The sequence below is a fragment of the Bos indicus x Bos taurus genome, chromosome 3, assembly GCF_003369695.1.
Source record: "Bos indicus x Bos taurus breed Angus x Brahman F1 hybrid chromosome 3, Bos_hybrid_MaternalHap_v2.0, whole genome shotgun sequence".
Taxonomy (NCBI): Eukaryota; Metazoa; Chordata; class Mammalia; order Artiodactyla; family Bovidae; genus Bos; species Bos indicus x Bos taurus.
This window is the reverse complement of record NC_040078.1, coordinates 45,545,172-45,572,969: the sequence shown is the minus strand read 5'-3', so window position 1 is coordinate 45,572,969 and position 27,798 is coordinate 45,545,172. Positions and strand designations below refer to the sequence as shown.

Sequence of the window (27,798 nt, the reverse complement as noted above, 5' to 3'; positions counted from 1 at the left end):
GTGTTGGAAAATTAATGGATTCATAAGACTCTATAATTACTAAAGTTTTGTATGGTATATAGTTAGAGCCATTTAGCAAAACACACCCAGATTTTAGGGCTTCCCAGGTGGCTCACAGGGTAAGGAATATGCCTGTGATGCAGGAGACATGGGTTTGATCCCTGGGGAGGGAAGATCCTCTGGAGGAGGGCATGGTGACCCACTTCAGTATTCTTGCCTGGAGAACTCCATGGACAGAGGAGCCTGGTGGGCTACAGTCCACAGGTTTGCAAAGAGCCAATCAGGACTAAAGTGAATGAACATGCCCTCACCAAAATTTTAAACATGTGCATTACCTTTGTTCCAACTTCATTTTGGATATATTTGTGTCTTTAAAAAAATTATACTTCTATGTACAATTTACATAAAGTATGGCTCATTCCAAAGTTGTTTATGCAAAAGCAAAAACATAACATCATAAATGTCCTACAAAAGGTGGCTGATCAACAACTGTATTGAATGGATACAGTTAAATTTTATTTAGTCTTTAGAACTGAGGTTGTATAATATTACCAACAGTGAAGGGCACTGACAGTATATTAAAGAACATATGAGATTATATGGCCTAAATATACTTGGATAAGTAACAAGCACAATTAGTTAATTATAGGAAAAAGTAAAATATATCTTAAAAACTCTGTTGCATTATAAGCACATATACCTTTTATAAATTTGTGTGTGTGCATGAAAGAAAGACCTTCCTTACTCCTACCATGGTGCTTGGCACATGTTAGGCTCACTGTAATTTTCATATTTTACATTAAAAATGGTAAAGAACCTGACTGCCAATGAAGGAGACAGAAGAGATGTGAGTTTGATCCCTGGGTTGGGAAGATCCCCTGGAGGAGGGCATGGCAACCCACTCCAGGATTCTTTCCTGGAGATTCCCTTAGACAGAGGAGCCTGGTGGACTACAGTCCATAAGGTCGAAGAGTCAGTCATGACTGAAGCAACTTAGCACACATGCAAAAGTGTCTATAATGTTCTACAGTCCATTCTATGAAAATAACTATTCATATCATAGTCCTGAATTAAAATTTTGTACTAGTTATAGAATCTGGCAAATAGATTTATAATATCATGGTCCTGGCTACAATTTTCAAGTTGTGTCATTCTCTCAATTCAGTTGCTCAGTCATGTCCGACTTTGCAGCCCCATAGATTGCAGCACACCAAGCCTCCCTATCCTTCACCATCTCCCAGAGCTTGCTCAAACTCGTCCATTCAATCAGTGATGCCATCCAAGCATCTCGTCCGCTGTCATCCCCTTCCTCTCCTGCCTTCAATCTTTCCCAGCTTCAGGGTCTTTTGCAATGAATCAGCTTTTCTCATCAGGTGGCCAAAGTATTGGAGCTTCAGCTTCAGCATCAGTCCTTCCAGTGAATATTCAGCGTTGATTTCCTTTAGGATCGACTGGTTTCATCTCTTTGCAGTCCAAATTGTAGAAACTGACAAAGAGTGAACACTGCTTAAAGTGAAAGTGAAAAGGAAAGTCAAGTCGCTCAGTCATGTCCGACTCTTTGCGACCTCATGGACTGTATAGCCTACCAGACTCCTCATCCATGGGATTTTCCAGGCAAGAATACTGGAGTGGGTTGCCATTCCCTTCTCCAGGAGATCTTCCTGACCCAGGGATTGAACCCGGGTCTCCCGCACTGTAGGCAGACGCTTTACCATCTGAGCCACCAGGGAAGTCTCATCTAACAAGACAAAATAAATTGAATATTTGAATAATATCCCATTACAACATAATTAATTGAATGCATTGATTTATTTGAATTTTAAAGTGATACTTAGACTTTTGCTCCAAAACCTTTTTGGCTTCCCAGTTCACTTAGTAAAGTTCATAGTGCCCATAAGGCATCAATGATCTAACTCATTTATTCCTCTTCTCCTACTTCCTGATGCTCTTATTCACTCCAGCTCTTCTACTTGCTGTTCCCTGTGCCTGTAGTGATAGTCTACCAGCAATTTTAACAGCTAGCCTCTTATCAGCTTCAAGCTTTTATGTAAAATTCACCTTTTTGGTAAGACCTATTCTGACTACTACATTTAAATTGCAGCTCTCATTTGTCCCATTCACTGTACCTCTTTTCTTACTTTATTGCAAACTGGTATTCTATTTATTTTAATTATGTGTCCATTCATCATCTACCTTAAGTTCTATAAGGTTGTTTTGTTCACTGATGTTCCCCCATTGTCTGGACTAACTGCCTAGCACAGTGTATATGCTCCACAAATATTTCATGTGAATGGATGATACAACTAGTGTATTATGGTCTCTTTTCATTCTTTTCCTACTTTGTATTAGCATTTAATATTGAGTATTGTAGATCTATTTTTCTATCTTACCCATTAGAGAGAATTATTCAAGGGCAAATACTATGTCTTGTTAACCATTGAATCCTTAGCTTATATAGTGTGTAGAAATAAGTAGGTGTACCCAGATATGTGTTGATCGAAGGAATAAATGGGTTGAAAATCAGCATGTTTATTTTTCCAGTAGCACTTGCCCAATTACATCGTTAAACATTTAAAAGTTGAAATTTATCATGTATGGCAATCACAGAAACTCCAAGCTAGTAGCTTACTCTGAAACATGTTTCCTGTTCTCATTCTTGCCTTAGCAACTTACTTGGCAACATTTGATAAATATAGTCAATGTGTAAAGTACCTAGAGTAGTCTTTTCAGTACATTTGAAAATATTGTTCATTTTCTTATTTCATGTCTTAAACATTCAAAGAATTTCACTAGTTTTTTTTTTTTTTTTTTTGGGGGGGGGGGGTATCCTGAGTAGTTTCTTCTCCATCTATTGAAAATGTTATCAGATTATACTTTTAAAAAAAATTGCATCCAATTTGCAGAATGCAAGAGAACAATTATTTGGTAGTGTTGGAGAGCAGAATTTGCCACCCCAAAATATGTCTCTTTGGCATATTATTTTAAATTGGTTATTTTCTGAGAAACAGCAGACATGAAAAGGGCTCGAAAACCAGGTAGGTGCCCTTTTGTAAGAAACATATTTATAAGAGGAATGTCCATTTTAATAAGGGTGTCTTTATTTCTGTGCCTGGAAGAGGATAACCAAGTATTTTATCAGTGGAGAAAGTAGTGCCTTAAATCTGCATCACAATCACTTTGTTTACTAAGCTTTTCCTAATAACCTCCTAAAACTGACTCTCTTACCCTCAACATCTTCCTTTGTCTTTAGCTGAAGATGCTGCTTAAGTTGAGCGCTTTAGCCATTTGGGCGAGTTATTCAGTTTCTCTGGGTCTCTCCCATGTATACATGTTACAAAATTTTTGTTTGATTTTCTCTTGTTAATCTGTCTCATGTCAGTTTAATTCTTAAGGCATCCAGAAGAACCTAGGAGGGGAGGGGAAAATTTCTTCCTACCTAACACAGTTTGTATCACAGGCAGAATTATTACTCCGTAAGTGTTTTAACTCTCTTTTAGAAGCACTGGCTATTACATGTTTGTGCCATTGTATGTGACATGTGTCTGTGCATATGTAGATGTATTTTATCAGTCAGTATATGTTTTAGATTTGTTGTATAAGGTTAGTCATTGCTGAACTCATAAACTTGGCTATCTTGTTTTAGATTTCAGTTGAAAGATTTTCTTTTAAATATTGTCCTATTATTTTCTTTTTTTTTTTGGATATGAGAGATGGGAAGTTGAGGGAGACTGATTAGCATGACTCTTCCAAGTAGCACAAATAGATTTCACAATGTGATCTTTGATAAATGTCCAAATGGATTTTAAAACTAAGTAAATTAAACTGCTTTTTATTGAGTCCCATAATTTATTCCAACCATCTGTGTCATACACACACAAAAGTTTGTTTCCTAAGGGCTTTAGATTACTTTTTGTCACCCTCAGCCCCATCATTAGGATATAACAATATTAACATATTTCAGGATTGACTTTGGTTCCCTAATGAATATGATATATCTTTCAGTCAAGAAACATTTTTCAACACCACTGTTTGTAATTTGGAGATTAAAAAAATATGGAACCAAAAGCATTCTTTTGGCATCATATTTTCTATTTAAAGGCCACCAAATGTTTCTTTTTGAGAGATTGTATTGAACGGTTAGGATCTTGGCATCCACTGTTGTTCAAAGGAAAGATTTTCCTGGCCCACACTTGTTGTTGCTGGACAATGAATGACTGGAATGTGTGGACAGAGCCACCTTCCCATCTGTACTAGTCTTAACTATCATCGATTGATGTGTGGTGTCCTCTGTTGAACCATGCATGGTTAGTCATTAATTTTACTTAGAGCTAATAAAAATACATGCCTTTATTCATCATTTACTGTATGCCTTGGACATTGCATATAGTTTCTGATGTAATCATCACAACAATCAGAATTTACAGAGAAACTGATGCTTATGTCTTTTATTGGTATTTCTGTTAACTAGTTTTTTTGATAGAAGGTATTAAAGCAATGTTAGAAATTTGTGGATTTTGTTTGTTATAAATGCATTATAATTTATAAAGTGCATTTTTAGTTTTGTTCAAGGAGAATGATACCTACTTTTAAAGTGCTTCTTTATATAATTATCTTTATATTGTGAAAAGAGGCTTTGTAAGGGTAAACTGTGTATCTTCTCAAGACTGAATCTAGGCATATCCTGGTTTCTTGCCCAAGACTCCTTCATTCAATACATCTTTCATCTTGAAATAGAGTTATAGTAACCTACATCCCCCTGCTTAGCTGCTGTTAAGTCGCTTCAGTCATGTCCGACTCTGTGCGACCCCATAGATGGCAGCCCTCCAGGCTCTGCCATCCCTGGAATTCTCCAGGCAAGAACACTGGAGTGGGTTGCCATTTCCTTCTCCAATGCATGAAAGTGGAAAAGTGAAAGTGAAGTCGTGTCCAACTCTTCACGGCCCCATGGACTGCAGCCTACCAGGCTTCTCCATCCGTCCATGGGATTTTCCAGGCAAGAGTACTGGAGTGACACCCTCCTGCAGATTCTACCTATTTTCTTAATTATATATCTATTCTATTCTATTCAGTTCTATTTGGTTCTATTCTGGTCTATCTGTAATCTATAATAATGCTGATGTTTAGGGAATTATATTATCTAAATGGTGGCTTTTCTGTGCTACAACAAGAAATATATAAGATAGATATATGTGTCAACCACGTCCCATGTAAATATATATATTTGCAGTTGGTATATATATAATAAATCCATGCTTATGTGATGAGCTCTGTCACAAATTTTCACAGAAATATAATATGTTAAATACTATGTCATCTTTCTCACATCATTTGCACAAAGTTAGATTGCTACATGTGTAACACAAATTTCAAAACAACTCATATGATGCAATGATACAAAAAGCAATTCATACTTTAAAGTAGATTGTTCTGAGACTGGCAAAAAAAACTGACTAAAGCAACAAAAAACAGAGAAAGATAAATGAATTTGGAATCATTTAGCCTAGAGAAGATAAAACTTGCTACATTTGAATAAACAATTGTATTAAATTTTTTTGTAAGAATAGTGAGCAGTTTTCTATTGTGACATCAGATCAAGAAATGAATTTAACAAACTACTGAAGAGTTTAATTGGCTTCAAGGAAAATCAATTTTATGCCAAAGTAATGAAATGTTAGAATGAACTACTAAGGAAGATACGAAGTCTTTATACTTGGAAATCAGCACAAAGAACATAAATGACTATCCCAACCCTCAAAGCAAGCTTGCTGCTGTTGTTTAATTGTTCAGTTGCATCTGACTCTTTTTGTGACCCCATGGACTGTAGCCTGTCAGGTTCCTCTGTCCCGGGGATTTCCCAGGCAGAATACTAGAGTGGGTTGCCATTTCATTCTCTAGGGGATCTTCCTGACCCAGGGATCAAACCTGTGTTCCCTGCATTGGCAGACAGATTCTTTACCACTGTGCCACCAGGGAAGCCCAGAAGCAAGCTATTGGACAACAAGATCTCAAGTGGCCTTTTCAAAACTTTTGTTTTACAAACATCATAACTCATTCCCTTACTTTTCTTCTATCTCTCCCTGCCATTCATAACAATATCCTAAGCAATAACAATTTCTGGCTTTTCTTTTTAAACACATCTGATTATAAGACTATTAACTGCCATTTCTCTTTTACATTCCATTGTCAAGAAGTGAAAGCAATTTTATAAAGTGAACCAGTTTTTCAGGAAAAATACAGATTTCAAGGGCATCTATGTATGCACTTAAAATGAATTCTTTACATATGTGTAAAAACTAGATTGATGATTGAAAAATATTGTTAAATCATAACACTTCCCTGATCAAAACCAGCAATGGCTTCTCGTTAAAACTAAAGTAAAATCCACATTTTGTAGAATGGACTACGAGGCTTTTCAGGATCTGAAATTCTATTTCTCTGATCTTACCTCTTCCTATTCTTCTCCAGCTCACACCACTTCAACCACTCCAGGCTTACTACTTATCCAGAACACCAACTTCTTAGCTCTTCTTAGCCTTTGTCTTTGGGTTAATATGAAAATGATACTGAGCAGGTGACCACTCAACAATGTTGGATCAGGACATTTCACACTCGGGGAACAGTCAGTAAAAAGCCCTGAATGCTCCGTTTCTGTCATTTTCCCCTGAACATGCACAGACAGACATACACAGCAACGTCCGTCTTTCTCCTGAACTTTTTCTTTGCTGTATACTCACTGATGTTATATGTTTGTATACCTGTTTAGTGTCAGTTTCTCCTGTATCATGAGTACTATAATCCAAGACAGATTTCTTTAGAGATAGGTCTAAAGGTGAACTGGGAAGTACAATTTGCAGAAATTGTATCATTTAGTCCTCCTAAAATGAATCAAGGCTTATTGTCTTTGGGTAAAAATGTATTGTTAAAAAAAAAACTTACAGTGAACTTCTTTCCTCAGTGTTAGAAAACATTTGCTATTTAAAAAATGTGATTCTCTCTCTAGATGTGAGAAGAATTTATTCCATTCCCTATTTGAGAATTTCATTGCCATTTGCATGTTGCCTGGAATACAAATTGTACTTAGTAATCAATCAGTGTTTAATTGCCGCTCAAGTAAACCCTTGTAATCAGACTTGCTATAAAAATGTTAAGGTGTGCAAAAAGCATAAGGTGGCATTTTCCCCTCCTTCTTATTATGCCTGTGTAACTTCCATTAATACTAATAGGAGGCACAGCTGGTCGTCAACAGGAGATTACAGGTTGCTGCTTAAATCATATTTTATTTTTATACCTTGGCAAGATTTATGTATTGAAATCAGTTGGCCAGATTTTTGCTGTTGTTAAGAAAGCTTTTACCCTGAAAGAATGAGATTGGGGGAGGGAAATGGAGTCTCATATTTTTTATTTTAGGAATATAAAGACTTGAAATCCAAGCAGCAGCTTGTCCTTATACAGCAAGTCTGTCTTACGCGTTAGCACCAGCTGGAGTCCCATTTCTAATTTGCTGTGAAGAATTAAGTGATTTGAGACCCATGCCCTGGAGTATTTGACCTCCAATGTCAACCAGCTAGCTTGCAATTCCCTTGGCTGGAAAGTTTCTCCAGAATTGATTTGAACTAACATCAGTTAAAATACTCTGCAATATAGTGGTAAATATCATTGCAAATCTGAGGATGGCTTTATAACCATAAAAATAAACACACTGTAGAATATTAAGGAAAGGAGTTTAAGAAACATGGAAAGCTTGGTGATCAGAAATGTTGTGATAATAGAACCTTTCACCCCAGGGTCATCTGTTTGAGTCCAGCACAGTTGGGTAGCATCACTGGCCGAAGGTGGTTGTTTGTGGCATATGTAAACTGTGTCAGTACTCTCAAGTTCATTTCTTTGTGGTCAAGTCTATTTGTTATAAAACAGCTAGTCCTGTTATTCTCAATTGCCACAGTGTTGACAATTCTAGAGGAGATTAGAAGGACTAATAAGTGTCCTCATTATCCCAGTGCAAACCAGTCTCCTTTTATCTCAGTCTTCCTTTTCTCATGTGTTGCCCTCTCCTGAATTGTCCATTTTTTCGCTGTACCTAATCTAGTACTTCAAGTCATTCAGCTCATTCCTTCTCCCTCTCCATAATACTTCTCCCAATAATCCTAGGGTTATTATTTTCATTTTCTCATTCTTAACCTTCCTTGGTATCCATTACCTGAAGATAAATATACCAGTATAAGTAACACTGTTACAGGTGGACAAACAAATGCCATCATTCCTGTAATTCTTCTTGAACTTCTCTATCCCTCTATTTTCTCCTCGTCCAGCTTCCACTATGGTTAATCAGCCATATCCCATGGAGCCATATCCTGTTTCTCACTGTAAAATCTTACCTGGCTCCTCACTCAGGTTCTGGGGCCCCTAGTTTGCCTTGCCTATCCTAACTTGCTGTACTATCTGCTTTAAGCCATGAAAGGTACAATAAAAGTTTATAACCAGGCCTGTCCCCAGCCCTTTGACATGATAAAGTAGATGAAGGAGAAAGTAGGCGGAAAGTGTCAATCATGAGGAGAGATCAAAAGGTGTAGGTACCTTCCAAAAATCCCTGGTTGGAAAATTACATACTGATTACCCTTCATAGTCTATTTTCTTATATTTACTAGAGTCATATGTTTGTTGGAGTATTTAGTACATTTAATATTACATTTCAAGTATAGTATGTGTTCATATAGCCTTATGATGTTATCCCCCAATTCTTTAACTTCTATATTTGTTATCAGAGTAAAACCACATAGTAGGACTGAGTAATAAAAGTAGCCATCTTTTGTTGAGAAATTACTGTGTTAGACAGTGCCTTGAGTCCATTATGTATATTTTCTCATTCAATACTTAAGTCTATCTCAAGAAATAGTATTATGCTTATTTTACAGTAAAGGAAATTGGGCCTTCAAGAGTTTAAGTACCTGACCAAAGTCAAACTGCCAGAAATATCAAGTTTTAGACTGAACACAGGTACTTCCAAATTCACAGACCATTTCTTTCATTAGAAAAATTCCCATAATGTCTTCAAATTCTAATATTTTGTGATTTGATCCATCTATTTAAGCACCTAAGGTCCAGAGTGATATTTACCACAATATATCAAGTTTGCTTCAAGGAAATACTAAGCATATGCATTTAACTCAGTGCTTTATTTAATATATGTGGTGAAATCAAAGAGAGTTATGTTTATGTGCCATTGTGAACACATTCTTGGTTGTTTAAGTCTTTACTCCATAGATACTGAGTGTAATAATCCAGTAAGTGACATATATTTCCTTTTTGTCTTAGAAAATACATAACACATTATTGGGCACTGAATAAATATTCAGCAAGTGCTTATAGCTGATATTCAAGTAAAATGAATAAATGTACAAAATTTAGAAGTTTGTAACCTGCAACGTTTGATTTTTACTTGAAAGAAAAATGTATCCTATTTCCTACTTAGGTGCCTAAGACTGTATCCAGTCCACTAGTGATGTTTTAAGGGATATGTGATCATTTTTTATTTCTAATTTATTTTTTTCTGAATATGTAATAATAAAAATGTAAAAGAAAGTAAGGGAGAAAATATGTAACACATAATTCCACCATCAATGCTTTAATCTATGTCAATTTATACAATTGCTTTACACAATTGTAATTATTTTAATGACTTTGGTTTGTGACCTGATTTTTTTTCACTTAACACAAAATATGATATTTAGTAGATTCATGTAATTCTGTGTTTTGAGTGTTCTATAATACACTAGTAAGCATAGGTTAGGTTATGCTGTGATAACAAATTATGCCTGAAATTTCAGAGGCTTAAAACCACAGAGGTTTATGTCTTACTCATGGTGCATTTTGCCTGGAAAATCCCATTACGGGGAGGAGCCTGGGAGGCTGCAGTCCATGGGGTCTCGAAGAGTCGGACATGACTGAGCGACTTCACTTTCACTTTTCACTTTCATGCATTGGAGAAGGAAATGGCAACCCACTCCAGTGTTTTTGCCTGGAGAATCCCAGGGACGGGGGAGCCTGGTGGGCTTCCGTCTATGGGGTTGCACAGAGTTGGACACGACTGAAGTGACTTAGCAGCAGCAGCAGCATGCTACATTTCCCATGTGAGTTGTCAGGGAACCTCTGCTCCATACAGTCATGCTGAGACCTAGTTGTCAGAGATTTTACTTTCTTTTGGTTGACTCTTCTGGACTATGTGACCTCCTGAGTCACGTAGCACTTTAAAAAGATGCAGGACGTTTTCATCTAAGCAATTAAATACCTAAACCAGAAATAAGATGTCAATTTCTACTCATAGTCCAATAGCCAAGAGTTTATTTTACTCTTCTAATTGCAAGGGGGCTGAAAAGTGTAAGGAAACATATATTTATGCTCATATATTTTATATATATTTTATATAATTAATCCTCCTCACTTTTTTCCTTTAATATAATTCCTTCAGTTTTGTATTTAACAAAGATTTCTCAAAGTTATGATTATTAAGAAAGGCATTCTTCTCTTTTTTCAAACACTAATAAAAATGTAGTAGGTACTAACCTTTGACTTCAGACTTAGTTGGGTTCAACAAAAATATAACTCAATTTATTCTTTAATAGAACTCAGTTTTTATTCTGAATTCTTAATCAGTCAAATGGCAAAATCAAAATCTCACTCACTGTAAAACTTCTTTTCCCATTCAAATAGAATTGCTTCTACATTCTAGGCAGTTGACAAAGGGCCAGCAGCTTAGTAAGGACTGTGGGCACCTGATCCACAGTCATTTTCATGTTTCTCTGTGACAAGTAATGAGATGACCATCATCTATTCTGTTCACTGTCCATACATGTAAGTAGTTTCCTTCCCTTTCCTGAAGACAAGACCTCCAAGCATCTGTTCTCTCTCAGGTACTGTTGTGCTCCTATCAAACAGAAGGACCACATTATTCTGCTTCTGTAGCCACATTGGGAATGTGTCAGGAATGAGATGAGGGGAGGGTGGGTGCAGAAGAGGTAGAGCTCTGGTTCTTTTCTCAGATACCCACAAGTGACTTTTTTTTCATTCTTGATAGGAAAGATAAGGAATATAGAAATTGATCACATATTCTTCCCAGATATTATGATGTAGCATAGCCTTGTTCCTGGATCTCAGGTTTTAAAAGAAAAAGATAAAATTTGACTCATTTTACTCATCTTTTACAACCCTTATTTGAGGCTATAATCCAACCAAATAAATGGAGGAAAGGCAAAAAAAAAAAAATGAGAGTAAAAAGAAAAACGCCTACCAAATTAACAAAATATTATATTGTCATCTGCTGACCAAGTACACATAGCTGGTTTCTTCCAAGGAAGGTGGCCATGTTCTGAACCTGCAGCTATGTTATCTAATACATTCTGACTGCCCAGTGTTTATTTGGAATCCTAGAGCCAAAATTCTCCTGTAATAACTTGTGGCTCAATCATATTCTCAACATTAGAATTTTGCTTAGAGTCTCAAGTGTTCCCAGGAATAAATTTTATTATATATCTTTAGAAGTGGTGGTAGTGAAATGAGGGATTGTTGCTGTTTGTTCATTTGTTGGTTGATTGTTGCTTTAGAAGGAGCATTTTGTCTATCACTGTGGGTGGGAGATTCATTAGTTGTGGATGTGAATTCATTAATTGTAAATTAGTTGTGAATTCCCCCTCTTGCTTCATCTGGCTCCTGGGAAGGAAGCTCTGTCTTGTTTCTAAGGAATTATTCTCCAGTTCTCCTGCCCATCAAGCAAAGTTAGATAAATAGATGATGTTGTCATTCTGGTAGAGAGATTTTTGGCTGAACAGGCCCTTTTTGAGATATGAATTCATATGTTAAGAAAGAAGGGGTGAGGGATAGTAAAGCCCTCATGTTTTGGGAGTGGCATGAGAATGATAATTGCCCCTCAGTCCTGAGTAGAAATAGGAAAGAGTGTAAAAAAAGGAAAAGAGAGTGCAGCTTCCATAGAGTAGAGGCCCTCTGAATAGGCAGGATCTTAAGTTGAAGTTCCCATGAGTTCCTGGAAAGACTGAGCACTAAATTTCATGGTTTTTACGATCCTGGTAAATGTTCTCCACAGCTAAGCCAGATAAAGTAGAGGCTGACCTTTTGTGGAGCTACAATCATCAAATGCAGTATGCTGTCTAGGCAGGAGTTCTGATAAAAATGACACAGCATATAGTGAAAAGTCAAAGTGTATTTTTAGGTGACATTACATGGACTCTAAACAGCCTCTTTATTTTTTTAATAAGTCTTTGGTTTTAGAAAAATTTTGGATTCACAGAAAAGTTGCAAAGGTAGTACAGAGAGTTCTCATGTATCTCACATCTAGTTTTCATTATTATTTACATCCTAAATTAGTCTGGTACATGTATCAAATTAATGAACCGATATTGATCCACTATTACTAAATAAAGTTCAAACTTTTATTCAAATTCTCTTAGTTTTTACCTAATTTTTTAACTTTTGTCAGACCCTATCCACTATATCCTGTTCATACTTGGTTGACATGTCTCCTGGGATTCTTCTTGGCTCTGATAGTTTCTCAGAAATCCTTGTTTTTTAATTATTTTAACAGTTTTGAAGAATGCTGATTAGGTATTTTGTATAATGGCCCTTAATGAAGATTTGTCTAATGTTTTCATCATGATTACACCAGGTTAAGAGTTTTGGGGAGGAAGATCACAGTGATAAAGTGCCATTCTCATAGTATCAAGAGTGTATGTTATTAATCTGACATCACTTTTGATAGTAAACTTGGTCATTTGATTGAAATAGTTATTTGTCAAGTTTCTCCATTGTGAAGTTACTTTTTTTCTCTCTTTTTCCATACTGTATTTGGTGGTAGGCGGTGGCATGGAGTGATGGAGTCACTATAAAAGCCCATACTTGATATTTAGAAAATAGATCAGTGGTTGGTGGGTAAGAATGAATAAGTGGAGATGTATGTAGAAGAGACTGAGTGTGATCTATGCTTTGAAATAGAGGTCGGTTTGGATAGGCAGGAGGAACAGAAGATGGGGAGTTATGCTCCCTCATCCTTGAGGGCTAAGGATCTGTTTAAATACCTGGAGTTCTTCTGCATCATGTTCAGTCACTCAGTCGCATCCGACTGTTTGTGACCTCATGGACTGCAGCACACCAGGCTTCCCTATCCTTCACCATTTCCCAGAGCCTGCTTAAACTCATGTCCATTGACTCAATGATGCCATCCAAGCATCTCATCCTCTGTCATCTTCTTCTCCTCCTGCCCTCAATCTTTCCCAGCATCAGGGTCTTTTTCAATAAGTCAACTCTTTGCATAAGATGGCCAAAGTATTGGCACTTCAGCTTCAGCATTAATCCTTCCAATGAATATTCAGGATTTATTTCCTTTAGGATTGACTGGATTGATCTCCTTGCAGTCCGAGGGATTCTCGAGTCTTCTCCAGCACCATAATTCAAAGGCATCAATTCTTCATTACTCAGCCTGTTTTATTGTCCAGTTCTCACATCCATACATGACTACTGGAAAATCCATAGCTTTGCAAGGAAGCTTTTAAAATTTTCTACCAAGTATTTACTTATTCAATAATTTATTTATATTCATATGGACTCATGGATATTTATTTAATATTTAGACTATAATCCAATACGACTTTATTTTGTTGATCAAATTATTCCAACTTTAAACATTGGGAGCTCTTTCAATTGGCTTATGTGTTGCTTTGAAATTCCATTTGTGTGTGTGTGTTTGTGTGTGTGTGTGTGTGTGTGTGTGTGTATTAGTCCACTCAGGCTGCTACAACAGAATACCGTAGACTCAGTCGTTTAAACAACAGGAATTTATTTCTCAAGTTCTGAAGGCTTGGAAGTCCAAAAACAAGATGCTGACTCATTCAGTTCCTCTTTAAGGGCCCTCTTCCCGGTTTGCAAATGACTGCCTTCTTATTGTATCCTCACATGGTGGGGAGTGAGAGAGAGAGAGAAATAGAAAATGAGAGGGAAAGAAAGAGCAAGCTCTGATTAATCCTGTTATGTGGGCTCCACCTTCATCTAAACCTAATTATCTCAAAGCCTCCATCTCCAAATGGGTTTTCAGGGCTTCAACATATCAATTGGAGGAGATACATTCAGCTCCTAACAGTGTGTGTGTGTCTTAGCACTTTCTTTCTGGCACTACACATGCTGCAAGATCATCGTGTTTATTTCCTGCACAGTCTGGAAGCAGCCATTTCTCCAAGGAGCCCTGGTTCACTTTATTGGAGAACGATATTAACCAAGATCTGGGCAGTAGATGTGCTGACTGCTGCTGAAGTACCATTGCTTCTAGGCCTTCTCAGCAGAAAAAGCAAGAAACCATGTGTATGTATACCAACTCTCTTGTAGATAAATATCTATAAATATTTCCTGTGTATCCATCTGTGACTGTATTAAACTAAATATCAGTTCATATTGAAGTCTTCAACTATAATTCATTACCAAATTGATCATCTAAACTTCTCCCCTTACTTCTCTGTAACCTCTTGTTCCAATAGTAAGAGACATAGCTTCCATCATCCACCATCAATTTTCTTAATTGTTCAATTTCAGTGTACATGTATAGCAGTACCAGAACTGCTAACCCACAATCCAGTGAGAAGCAACTCTAATACAAAGTTTTGTGGTCACTTTTGCCTAGTTTTACAGACTCTGCTAATTTCCAAAGTTGCTTTGGTAAGCACCTATTCCCCCACTTCCTTCAGTGAGGTTATTTTGTGCTTGGGAATGCAGTTAGATTTCCTTGTCACAATCTGCATTCTATCTTGGGACCTCTTGATTTCCTAAATAATTTCTTTTTAATTTGCATACATTGAGGTTTACTATTTGTGTTGGAAAGTTCAAATGCTATTAGTATCATGCAGAATAGCTTAATTGTCCTAAAATATCTATTTTATTTCATCTATTCAAACCTTTCCTCTTCTGCAACCCTTGGCAGCTACTGGTGTGTTTACCCATTCTACAGTTTTATGTTTTTCAGAATTTCATACAGTTGTACTTATATAGCATGTAGCCTTTTCAGACTGACATTTTTCCTTTAGTAATGCACATTTAAGATTCATGCATATTTTTCTATGTCTTGCTAGCTCATTCCTTTTATCATTGAATAGTATTCCGTTATTTGGATATACTACAGTTTCTTGAACGTTTCACCTACTGAAAGACGTCTTCATTGCTTCCAATTTTTAGTGATTATGAATAAAGTTTCTAGAAACATTCACATGTAATATTGACTTTTAGCTTTATCTTACTTTTAAAAATTTTGACATAATCCACACACCACAAAATGCATGTATATTTAAGTATTTTTAGTACATTTACAATGTTGTGTAACCATCACTACTACCTAATTACAGAATAATTTCCCCACCCCAAAATGAAAGCTTGTACCGGAAGTTACTCCACAGTCTCCCTTGCCCCTAGTCTCTGGCAACCACTAATCTACTTTGTGTCTCTATGGCTTTGTCTATTCTAGCTGGCATTTTGAATAAACATACAATATGTTGCCTTTTGTTCCTGACTTTGATAACTTATTATAATGTTTCATAGTTCATCCCTGTTGTACCAGGTATCAATACTAATTGCTATCTTATGTCTGAACAATGGTTCATTATATGTATATATCCATATATTCATTATATCCATATGTATATATCCACATATATATACATATGTTCATTAATGGATATAGCATATTTGTTTATCATTTCTTCAGGTGATGGATGTTTGGGTTGTTTCTACTTTTTGGCTATTAAGAATGGTTTTGCTAGAAATATTTATGTACAGTTTTTATATGAATGTATGTCTTCATTTCTTTCAGGTCTATTCCTAGGAGTGGAATTGCTGAGTCATATGCTAACTCTATATTTTACTCTTTGTGGAACTGCCAAACTGTTTTCCAAAGCAGTCATACCATTTTAAATTGCCCCCACCAATGTATGACAGTTTCAATTTCTATCCTCACCAGTACTTGTCATTGTCCATTATTTTTATTATAACCATCTAAGGGGTATGGCGGAAAAGGCAATAGCAACCCACTCCAGTCTTCTTGCCTGGAGAATCCCAGGGACAGGGGATCCTGGTGGGCTGCCATCTATGGGGCTGCACAGAGTCAGACACTACTGAGGTGACTTAGCAGCAGCAGCAAAGGGTATGGAGTAGCATCTTACTGGAGTTTTGATTTCCATTTCTCTAATGACTAATGATGTTGAGCATATTTTACTGTGCTTCATTGTGCATATTTTTGTCTAAGCATAGTTTTCAAATTAATTTGGCAGATACCTAGAGGCATTATTGCTGGATTTTGTGTTAAGACTACATTGTATTTATTTTTACTCAACCAAATAGATATGAATTGCAATGGATATTTGTGGAAAAATTCCTACCTCTTATAGACTATGGCAGCTAGCCATTTGTTAGCTAGAGAGGAGAGAAAAAATACCTATTACCCTGTGTTGTTCTTCCCTGAATGTGGGGAGGAGATATTTCACCTGCTGGGAGCTTGGCAGATTGTTGGGGTACTTTGGTTTAACGATGACCAGTATGTGCTGCGGGCATTTATTGTCTGAGGCTCAATCAATGTGGTGCAGTGTGTGAAAGAGTATTGCACAGTTAAGAAATACCCCATCTCAGATATCACTGAGCATCTCAAATGAAAACACAGCCAGCCATATGAGTCAGCAGAAACCAGATGGCTGAGAAAAGTGAGGAGTAGAGCTCAAAATTTGCAACTGATGGAAAGAAAATCGTGGTTAAAGACAACTTTCTGGGACTGAGAGTTGATATGATCTTCTTCATAGAGATGCCTTGAGTCATGTCATCTCTGAGGACAAATAGTCTCCCTTTGATGACCCCAGGGCCAACTTGAGATTCTTGTTTTTTTTCATTTATGTTTTATGTCTTCATCTTGACCACCTAAGATGTAGATTACCTAAGTGTGTGTCTGGTTTTCCAATCAGGAGTTGCTAACTAACATATCATTTTTTCTTCCCCATAAAGATGTGAAAAGGGTTGGAACTTGAAGAATGAGGTCCACTTTACTCTGAAGTTATCCATTATAAGCTGTTAGGACTAATATTTGCATGTGGTTAAAACATTACAGGTAATTGTGGTATCTTTAAATATTAACATGGCAAATTCATTATTTCGGTTACTTTGATTAGTTATATTTTTTTGTATGTGATTCTACTAAATTGGTTTCTGACAATACTCAAAATTATGAAATGGAAGCCAGTCTCATCAAATATTTGGGAAGGAGAAAAAAAGCCAGTACTCTGCAAGCTTACTCACACTGTGTGGCATGTTATTTTAGAAAGCTTAATATTTCAGTAATGCATTCAACATTATAAATCATGAATTAACACAGAAAAAAAGTGAAAACCCTATTTAATTGCCATTGGTAGGAATTATGGAGAAGGAAAGTGGAGAGTGAAAAAGTTGGCTTAAAACTCAACATTCAGAAAATGAAGATCATGGCATCCGGTCCCATCACTTCGTGGGAAATAGATGGGGAAACAGTGGAAACAGTGTCAGACTATTTTTCTGGGCTCCAAAATCACTGCAGATGGTGACTGCAGCCATGAAATTAAAAGACACTTACTCCTTGGAAGGAAAGTTATGACCAACCTAGATAGCATATTCAAAAGCAGAGACATTACTTTGCCAACAAAGGTTCATCTAGTCAAGGCTATGGTTTTTCCTGTGGTCATGTATGGATGTGAGAATTGGACTGTGAAGAAGGCTGAGTGCCAAAGAATTGATGCTTTTGAACTGTGGTGTTGGAGAAGACTCTTGAGAGTCCCTTGGACTGCAAGGAGAGCCAACCAGTCCATTCTGAAGGAGATCAGCCCTGGGTGTTCTTTGGAAGGAATGATGCTAAAGCTGAAACTCCAGTACTTTGGCCACCTCATGCGAAGAGTTGACTCATTGGAAAAGACTCTGATGCTGGGAAGGATTGGGGGAAAGAGGAGAAGGGGACGACAGAGGATGAGATGGCTGGATGGCATCACTGACTCGATGGCCATGAGTCTGAGTGAACTCTGGGAGTTGGTGGTGGACAGGGAGGCCTGGCATGCTGCAATTCATGGGGTTGCAAAGAGTCGGACATGACTGAGCAACTGATCTGATCTGATGGAGAAGGAATTGGCAACCCACTCCAGTACTCTTGACTGGAAAATCCCATGGACAGAGGAGGCTTGTAGTTTACAGTTCATGGGGTCGCAAAGAGTCGAACATGACTGAGCAACTTCACTTTTCACTTTTTTTTTTAGGAATTATAGCTTAAGTTGTGGTTAAAGTAGAACTTTGTCAAAAGAATAATTCTGTACATACTAAAGAAATTAATTTCCACGTATTTGAATTTTGCACATTACCAAATGAGGAAGTCATTTTCCTCCTAGTGATTAGAGCTTGGAATACATTGTTTTATATTACTAGCTGCCAGTGCAATAAGTAGTGATTAAGCCATGTGGTAGTCTATTCCTTTGGTGGCCCCCGATAATCAGTCTGCTGGTATTGTCCCCTTATACAATTCTCTCCCTGTGAATATGGGCTGGACTAATAATGAGCTTGGCTTCTCAGGTGGCTCAGTGGTAAAGAATCTACTTGCCATTGCAGAAGATGCGTGTTTGATCCTTGGGTCAGGAAGATCCTCTGGAGAAGGAAATAGCAACCCACTTCAATATTCTTGCCTGGAAAATCTCATGGACAGAGGAGCCTGGTGGGCTATAGACCATGGGATCACAAAGGTCATGACTTAGAGACTACACAACAAAAAAGTAATATGCTTAACTAAAAGAATAGGTCTGAGGTGACTGTGCCAGTTCCAATTTATGCCTTAAAAAGTCAGGCAGCTTCCACTTTTGCAGTCAAGGGAACTTTGAGCCTCTGAACAAGAAATTCAGCTATGCTTTAGAAAGGCCATGAGAAGAAGAAGCAGGGAGAGTGAGAGGCCCTAAGGGTAGATGGGAGAGAGAGATGCCTAGCCTTCTCAACCTTTCTACTGCCCACAGCTGACTTGCCTGCTGAATTCATCCACTAAAGTGACCAGCAACAGAACTATCAGAAGAATTGGAAGTTGAGCCCAGCCCAGACCACACACTTGTAAGCAAATGAAATAGTTATTTCAAGCCAGTAAGTTTTGAGATGCTTAGTTTTGAAGCAATGAATAACCAGAAAAAACACTTACTAAATATCTGACACTGCATAGGTTGCCAAGGATGTACATGAATAGATCATGGAGTAATGCAAGTTTGGCTTCCAGGTTTATTTTATTTTATTTAAATTTTATTTTATTGAACTAAGAACAGTTAACCTGAGACGTACTCTCTTAACAGTTTTTAAGTGGAGAACATGGCATTGCTGACTATAGGTACAGTGTTCTATAGCAGATCTCTGGAACTTGTTCATATTGCCTAACTATGCCTACTGATTAATAACTCCTGAGTCTGTGTGTGTGTATGTGTGTGTGTGTGTGTGTGTGTGTGTGTGCACTAAGTTCCTCACTAGTGTCTGACTCTTTGCAACCCTATGGACTGTAGCCCACCAGGCTCCCCTGGGTTTCTCCAGGCAAAAATACTGGAATGGGTTGCCATGCCTTCCTCCAGGGATCTTCCCAACCCAGAGATCAAACCCATGTCTCTTATGTCTGCTGCACTGGCAGGCGGGTTCTGTACCACTAGTGCCACCTGGGAAGCCCTCGTCTTAAGTATAGTATCCATCTTTTCACTGAAATTTTTAGAAATTACACTTTTTGTCGGTAATGTATTTGAGCTGCATTTTAGGTTATCCAACGTAGAGCACAGAATATCAATTATATTTAGGATTTTTGTGGGTGAATGGGCTGCCGTCTATGGGGTTGCACAGAGTCGGACACGACTGAAGCAAGTTAGCAGTAGCAGCAGCAGCAAGTCTTCATCTTCTAATAAGTAGCTTATAAATGAAGTTTTGGAATGCATTAATTTACTAGGTATTATCCGTATTATCACATATAGTACTTCTAGGTATAATTATTAGTTATTGCAGTAATTCAGGAAAGAGAAATTTGGATCTGCCTGAGCAGTTCAAGAAAGATGCAAGCCATTTAGGTACCCAGAAATGATAGGAAGGAAACAGTTGGAATGAGACAGGTGTAGAAGAACAAAACAGACATTCTAAATGAGGTCTGACATGCTCAGAGACACAGCAGTATGGGCGAAGATGTGTCTCAGAAGGTACATAAGGACTTGGTTTAGAATCATACCGGATGGATTAAGAGAATTTCTAAGAAGTTACTAAAAGGTAACATAACAAGGAAATTACATGATGATGCCATGTTTTAGACTTAGGAATTTGGCAGCAATTCTGAAGAGTACTAGAGGGAGGTGTCTGAAAAAATCATGAAAATTCTTACTGATATCTAGTATTTTCAGAAACTTTCTCTAGTATTCAAGAGTTTTTTTTTTTTTTAAGAAATATAAAACAATTGCAATAAATAGTAATAAGTACTTTTACACTTTACTCAAATACTTTCATATAATGTCAGAGTAACAACAAATTAGAAAGACAGCCATATGTTCTTGATCAAAGAGTTAATTTTGGCATACAAATTAATGATCATCCTGGGCTGTCCCATGATACTATAAATAAAGAGATGTATAGTTTTTGGAGAGCTTTCCAGGTGGCTCAGTGGTAAAGAATCCAATTGAAATGCAGGAGACAAGGGTTCAATCCCTAATTCAAGAAGATCCCCTGAAGAAGGAAATGGCAACCCACTCTAATACTCTTGCCCAGAGCACCCCACAGACAGAGGAGCCTTATGGGCTACAGTCCATGGGGTCACAAAAGAGTCAGACATGACTTAGTGACTAAACAACAATGGTAAGAATAGTTTTTGCAACCACAACCATTGCCATCCTGGGGCAACTTTGTTTATATTGACTTTCCTTAGAAACTTCATACATATTTTGCTTTTGGTCTCTTTTTCTGGACATGATTTTTTTCATATTTTGACAGAACATTAAATAGCAGAACATTTTCTTACACATTTAAATGTCACTAAATAAATGTGAATGTGTCTTCTTGTAGTGAGGAGAGATGTTCAAGACAAAGCAATTCAGCTGGGTTCTGAAGGAGTAATTGAGGCAGGGTGAAAAATAAAATGAAAAATTGTTCTCCTTAGCTCTCAATTTAGTCCAAAATATCTCTTAGAATATCTTAGAATATCCTATACCAATATATAACTATATTTCACATTATTATTTCTGACTGTATAGGGATTATCACAAGAACTTAGACAGACATCTTGTTGGAATTTATTACCCTTATAAAATTTGTAACCAAATAATTTATTTATGCAAAAATAATCTTCAACGGGGGCCTTCCAAGTGGCTCAGTGGTAAAAGAATCTGCCTGCCAGGAGACACAGGAGACATGAGTTCAATCCCTGGGTGCGGGAGATTCCCTTGGAGGAGGAAATGGCACCGCACTCCAGTATTCCTGCATGGAAGAATTCCTTGGGCAGAGCAGTCTGGCAGGCTACACTCCATGGGGTCGCAAGAGTCAGGTGTGACTGAGCACGCGTTGCAAACCCTCTTTAAAGGACAGGCTTCGTGCTTAATATCCAGTTAGGGCTAGAACTAGTGCTAGAAAGGCAGGTCTGTAAGGTCTGTCCAATTTATATTCCTAAAAGGATAAGCTATGTTAGGGTTTTTTCCTAACACACAACCTAAACGTTCTATTCTGTACAACTTTGTAGAATTTTATGGCAGCCTTTCCAAAGTATGTAAAGCTTTTTAGAGGGCTTGGTATTAAATATTTAGCCAAATTTCCTGGATTGGTCTCAGAGCTAATTTAGGCTTTAGTGACATGTAATAACAAACTTGAGACATTTCCTTGGCCATAAATGATGTGATATGTACTTCTTTGATTTAGACTGTTATTTTGTATCACTGGATTCCAGATAATCCATTTCCCATTGAAATATGTAGCCACAAACTATAACTGATTGAAGAATGAGTTGAATAAGGAGCATAGCAAATGTTGCTAAAATGCAAATATTTTAGCAGCATATATTTTGTTGTTCAGCCTGCATATATTTTTAAAGTTGTCTATACTGTAAAATATGGAAATTATTTTAAGATCTAGAAATACTGCATGCTTTTGGAAAGTATTACTCTAAGTGGATCTAATTTAGGTTTTAATATTGTTTGTGATAAAATATTAAAGGTAGCTTTTGATTTGAGATATTTAAATTGGAGATGCCTGTATATTAACTTCAAAGATTAAAACTCATAATCAGTTGTTAATTCTAATTCTTTTTACTGTCATATAAGTGTAAAATTGTATTTTTATCTCTAAGGTAATATAATGAACCATGAATCTAAGATTTGAAAAGCTGTATACTAATGAACTTATAATTCCCTTGTGCATACGTTGGGAGGCTTTTTTTCAAAGCATATCTGAAAGTATAAAGAATCTCTTTTTAGTGTTTGATTAGCAGCAAAATTAGTGAGTTAGAAACATTATTCATAGTACAATAGAGACATAGGAAAGTTGGAAACCCTCCAATTGGGTATTTGGAAACAGGGACAACTTAATTGTTCTGAGGTTGAGACAAACTATTGATTACATTTTCCCACTAAAGTATTCTCTTTAAAATTACCCTGAAATTGTTGGTATCTTTTGCTAAGAAAACACTCATCCTCTACTTCAAAATGCTTGGCAAATGGTAGGTACTGAATAAATATTTTTTAAATTAATGCTAAATGCAAATATGTCCACTAATTATGAATCTTCTGAGCATGATGTTATTAGAATTTAATTAAAACTGTGGTTTATTTTTCTGTTTTGTAGATTAAACACAGTAAACAGATATAAATGTTGATGCCATTTTTGGTGATTTTATGAAGCAAATTTGTGTCTTGGAAGCATTCTGAGTCAATATTTATATTTCTAGTATACAAATATCTGATTCCTAGAAAGTATTAAAGGCATTTTTGTGTGCATATCAAATGCTTTGATCTCTTCAGTAGGGCCTCTTGAACACGTATTTTTAAAATACACAACTGAAAAAATAAATAAATAAAATAAAATGCACAACTAAGCAATAAAAGGAAGAGTACAAGTATCTAAATATTAAACAAAATGTTTAGCGGAGTATCTCTTAAGCTATATCTACTCAAACTAAAGTTAAGAATTTTCTAGGCAGCATAAAGATTATGCTGAAATGAGTTGCTCCTGTATGTATATGTGTTAGTTTTCTGTATATTTTACAATAAATTGAAAAATAAATTATACTTCTTGTGGCTGAAAGAGAATTTTTAGTGTCCCAAGTCATGTACAAATTAGATGGGAAAAATGTCCTTAAATACTCAAAATCACTATTATGATTATATACATTAAAGAAGTTCTTTCACTGAATAGGAGAAGCAATGCTTCCAGCAAGCTTGGAGTTGAGTGATGAGAAAAATGGTCAAAGATGAACAAGGATAGAAGTAAGAATAGCTAGGAGCTAACCAAAAGTGTGAAAAATACTTTTATTATTCATTGGACAAGAAAATTACAGAATCAAGCAGCAGAAAATCCACACATTTTGACATGTGTGATTTAGTTTCAGTTTAAAAAATGCTGCTAAACAGAAAAGAAACAAATTCAAATATTTCCAAACGAGGCTTGCATCTGGAAGAAGGGGTAGGCATTTCAGGCTTTACTCTATAATATGCCACTAAATGTGTCTGATACCATCATTAAGTACATATTAATAATCTAATAGTTATGTATATACAATACTATGTTAGATGATGAGAAGACAGAGAATCATTAGACATAAATTAAGAACCTTAAGTTTTCCAATTTTATTAGAAATCCAGGAAATACCTACAGGATGAAAATAAGATCTGATATCATCTGCTGCGCTGGAGAAGACTCTTGAGAGTCCCTTGGGCTGCAAGGAGATCAAACCAGTCCACCCTAAAGGAAATCAATCCTGAGTACTCATCGGAAGGACTGATGCTGAAGCTGAAACTACAATACTTTGGCCACCTGATGGGAAGAATTGACTCATTGGAAAAGACCCTGATGCTGAGAAAGATTGGAGGCAGGAGGAGAAGGGCTCGGCAGAGGATGAGATGGTTGGATGGCATCACCAACTTGATGGACTTGAGTTTGAGTAAGCTCTGGGAGTTGGTGATGGACAGGGAAGTCTGGTGTGCTGCAGTCTATGGGGTTGCAAAGAGTCAGACACGACTGAGTCAATGAACTGAACTGATCATCTGCTGTGTTCCAGATATGTGTAACAAATAATAAGTGCTATATTCAGGTATAATAGAAGGTAGAATTTGCTGAGTGTTAAAACCAAGTATCATGGGAGCATGATAGGTGAAGAGACTAAAACTGGAGAAAAGGAAATAGGATTTTAATAGATTAAGTTTCCATGTAAAAAACAGTATAGCAAAGGTACTAACGTAAGAAAGATGAGGAAGATTGCGGAGTTGCCTAACTGATCACACAGCCTGTATAATGGCAGTGATGGTGGTCGTGGTGGTTTAGTTGCTAAGTTATGTCTGACTCTTGCAAACCCATGGACTGTAGCCCACCAGACTCCTCTGTCCATGGGATTTCCCAGGCAAGAATACTGGAGTGGGTGGCCATTCCTTTCTTCAAGGGATTTTCCTCACCCACGGATCCAACCCAGGTCTCCTGCACTACAGGCAGATTTTTTACATTGAACCACCAGGGAAGCCATGTAGATAGTGGTATAAAAGTCTTAAAAAATTAGTTGACTGTAGTAATGGAGAATTTCAAATGTTGAGATAAGAGGAATTAAGTAAACCTGTAAAACTATTTTAACACTTTCAGTCCTCAAATCCTGATGTAACATGATAATATAGTGTTTAGAAAGAAAATTCTGATAGAGAGTAATGAAAAGAATAAAGTGAAAGTGTAGAGACAGGTAAGAAAGTTACTATTATAAACCAGGTGATACATCTTAAGGATCTGAACTAGGACAATAATAGAATGAATGGTAGGTGGTGTTGCAGGGCTTGAAATAAAAATACTGTGTAATCAAATAGATATTAGGACAGAAAAAAAAAAATAAAGATGTTAGTAATTACTGTTTGTTACACATTTTTAGATTCATATTTATGAGGTCTATATCTAAATTTTCTTTCTTACGATGTTATTGTTTGGTATGTGTGGCAGAGCAATGCCAACCTAATAAATTGAGTTACTTCAATTATACTTTATGTAAAGATATTTGCATTATTTTGAAGTATCAGAGTATTAATTGTGGGTATAGAAAAGTTCTCTCAAATGAAGGAGGAATAATAGACAAAATCTAATAGAAATTATGAAATATATGAGATATGTGGACTTCCCTGGTGGCTCAGATGGTAAAGAATCTGCCTGCAGTGCAGGAGACCTGAGTTTGATCCCTAGATCAGGAAGATCCCTTGGAGAAGGGAATGGCTACCCACACCAGTATTCTTGTTTGAAGAATTCCATGGACATAGGAGCCTGGCAGGCTACAGTCCATGGGGTCACAGAGTCAGACATGACTGAGCAGCTAATGCACATACACATAGGATCTATGTATCTATATATCTATATATGCTGTGCTCAGTCATGAGCTTCCCAAGTTGGTCAGTGGGTAAAGAATATATATTCTTTATATATATATTCTCTATATATATATATAGTTTTAACTGCATTACATGTATAACTCCCCATTAGCTTTACATCTTAAAAGATTATTCAAAATCACTGTTGGAAAATGTGCTGGAATAAGAAAGTTTACTCACTATCTAAACTGATGTATTTGAAGTGAGATTAGATACTATCTGTTTAATAATAATCAAAATAAAAGCCAAAGCTGAACATATGAAATAACAATGTAAGGCAATGGAGAAGAAGCATCACCTGGATGACATGGTGAAAGGACCTTGTTTCTGAGTGTGATTTGTTCAGGAACCAGAATGAAATATTAGAAGACAATCAGCATTCGAAAAAGTATGCAGGAAATCATTGTCTCTTACAAAACAATAGAAGTCATTTAGAACGACAATGTTCAGGTGAAATGGTAAAGGAATGACTTCAGAAAGAATTGCAAAGAAATTAAAATTTTTAAATTATATTAAAATAATAAAAATCCACTGATATTTCAAAAAGCTTAATGATGATAAACTTGAGTCAAACAAGAAATAGAAGAACAATAAAACAGTAGAAAATGACTCGCTACTTTAGTGTCTAATGTTTTAATTGAACAATATGCATGTGGAGAAATTTGAGAATAAGATAAATTCCATGGATTTTCCCCCCAGAAACATGTACACATTCATATACCCCTAAGACTCTTATCAATTTAAAGACCTCCCAAATTGAATTCATGTGCCTTACATTAAGGTGAAGATTTCCCCTTAGGCAGTGCATCGGAATAATCTAGTTCATGAAAGTGTTAGTCGCTCAGTCCTGTCTGACTCTTTGTGACCCCAGGGACAGTAGTGCATCAGGCTCCTCTGTCCATGGAATTCTCCAGGCAAGAATACTGGAATAGGTTGCCATTCTCTTCTCCAGGGGATCTTCCCTACCCAAGGATACAACCTGCGTCTCTTACATTGCAAGGAGCTTCTTTCCACTGAACTCCCAGGGAAGCCCAATGTATCAATATCTAACTATTTTTAAAAATGCTTACTCTGCCAGACACTGTCCTAAATATTCAATATATTCATCTTACAATCCTCATAGCAATCCAGTAAGTACTGTACTGTTATTTTTCCTGTTTTACTAACATGGAAGGGGAGGAAAGGTGAGATTAAATAACTTGAGTAAATTCACACAGCCTAGGGGACCTAGGATTCAAACAATCTAGTTCAGTGTATTATTAACCACTACAAGAAAGACAGGAAACATGGCATATAGGGGCCATTAAACATTTTATTTTGAGATTAACCCATTAATATTCCACAGAGGTGGTATTCTATAGAGCATAATGTGGAAAGGGTAATATGATTAAGTAGTTGATTAATACATCAATATAATGCAAAACTTATGCACATACAGTTACATAGCTTTGAAGACTAAAAAAATACAGAAAATGTTTACAAAACTTGATCATTTATTTATTAGGCAACCGAAAATATTTCAACATATTCTGGGCAAAAATTATACTTTCTACATTTCTTATTAACAATGCAAAGAAACTAAAAATTATTAATTGTATTGGTTATGATATAACTATAGCTGCTGATGCAGAGCCTCGAAACAACAGCTCTTAAATGAATTAAAAGTTTATTTTTGTCCCGTAAACAATTCTGTTTACCAGAATCACCCAGCAGGGTAGATAGGCAGTTCCTACTTTCAGGGACCCAAGCATCTTCTACTTGCTTATTCTACACACCTTGACCTTTCGCTTCCACATCATGGTCCAAGTTAACTGCTCCAGCTCCTCTCTCCTTCATATGTAGATTTCAGGCATTGAGAAAATGAAGGCACACACTTTCATTTTCAGAGGGAGAGTTTAAATCACATCATCATTCCATCACATTCATTCACATCTCCTTGTGGAACTGTTACATGGTGACACTTAACTTCAAGAGCAATTAGGAGATAGTAGGCTGCAGTCCATGGGGTCGCTAGGAGTCGGACAAGACTGAGCGACTTCACTTCACTTTTCACTTTTATGCACTGGAGAAGGAAATGGCAACCCACTCCAGTGTTCTTGCCTGGAGAATCCCAGGGACAGTGGAGCCTGGTGGGCTGCTTATCTATGGGGTCGCACAGAGTAGGACA

At 36.7% G+C, this 27,798-nt stretch overlaps 1 long non-coding RNA gene across 6 annotated transcripts in view; it reads left to right on the top strand.

The window, feature by feature from the left end:
• Window positions 1-23,998, top strand: part of LOC113889582 — a 45,209-nt gene extending 21,211 nt beyond the window's left edge. The window contains exons 4-6 of one of the 6 annotated variants that reach the window (XR_003510293.1): window positions 14,214-14,358; window positions 15,854-17,134; window positions 23,872-23,998. This is a non-coding gene — a long non-coding RNA (uncharacterized LOC113889582). Of the gene's footprint in view, window positions 1-14,213; window positions 14,359-15,853; window positions 17,510-19,043; window positions 19,542-23,871 lie in introns of those variants that run through there. The other 5 variants (XR_003510295.1, XR_003510297.1, XR_003510296.1 and 2 more) reach the window with 5 other exon arrangements.
• The last annotated feature ends 3,800 nt before the right edge of the window (window positions 23,999-27,798 follow it).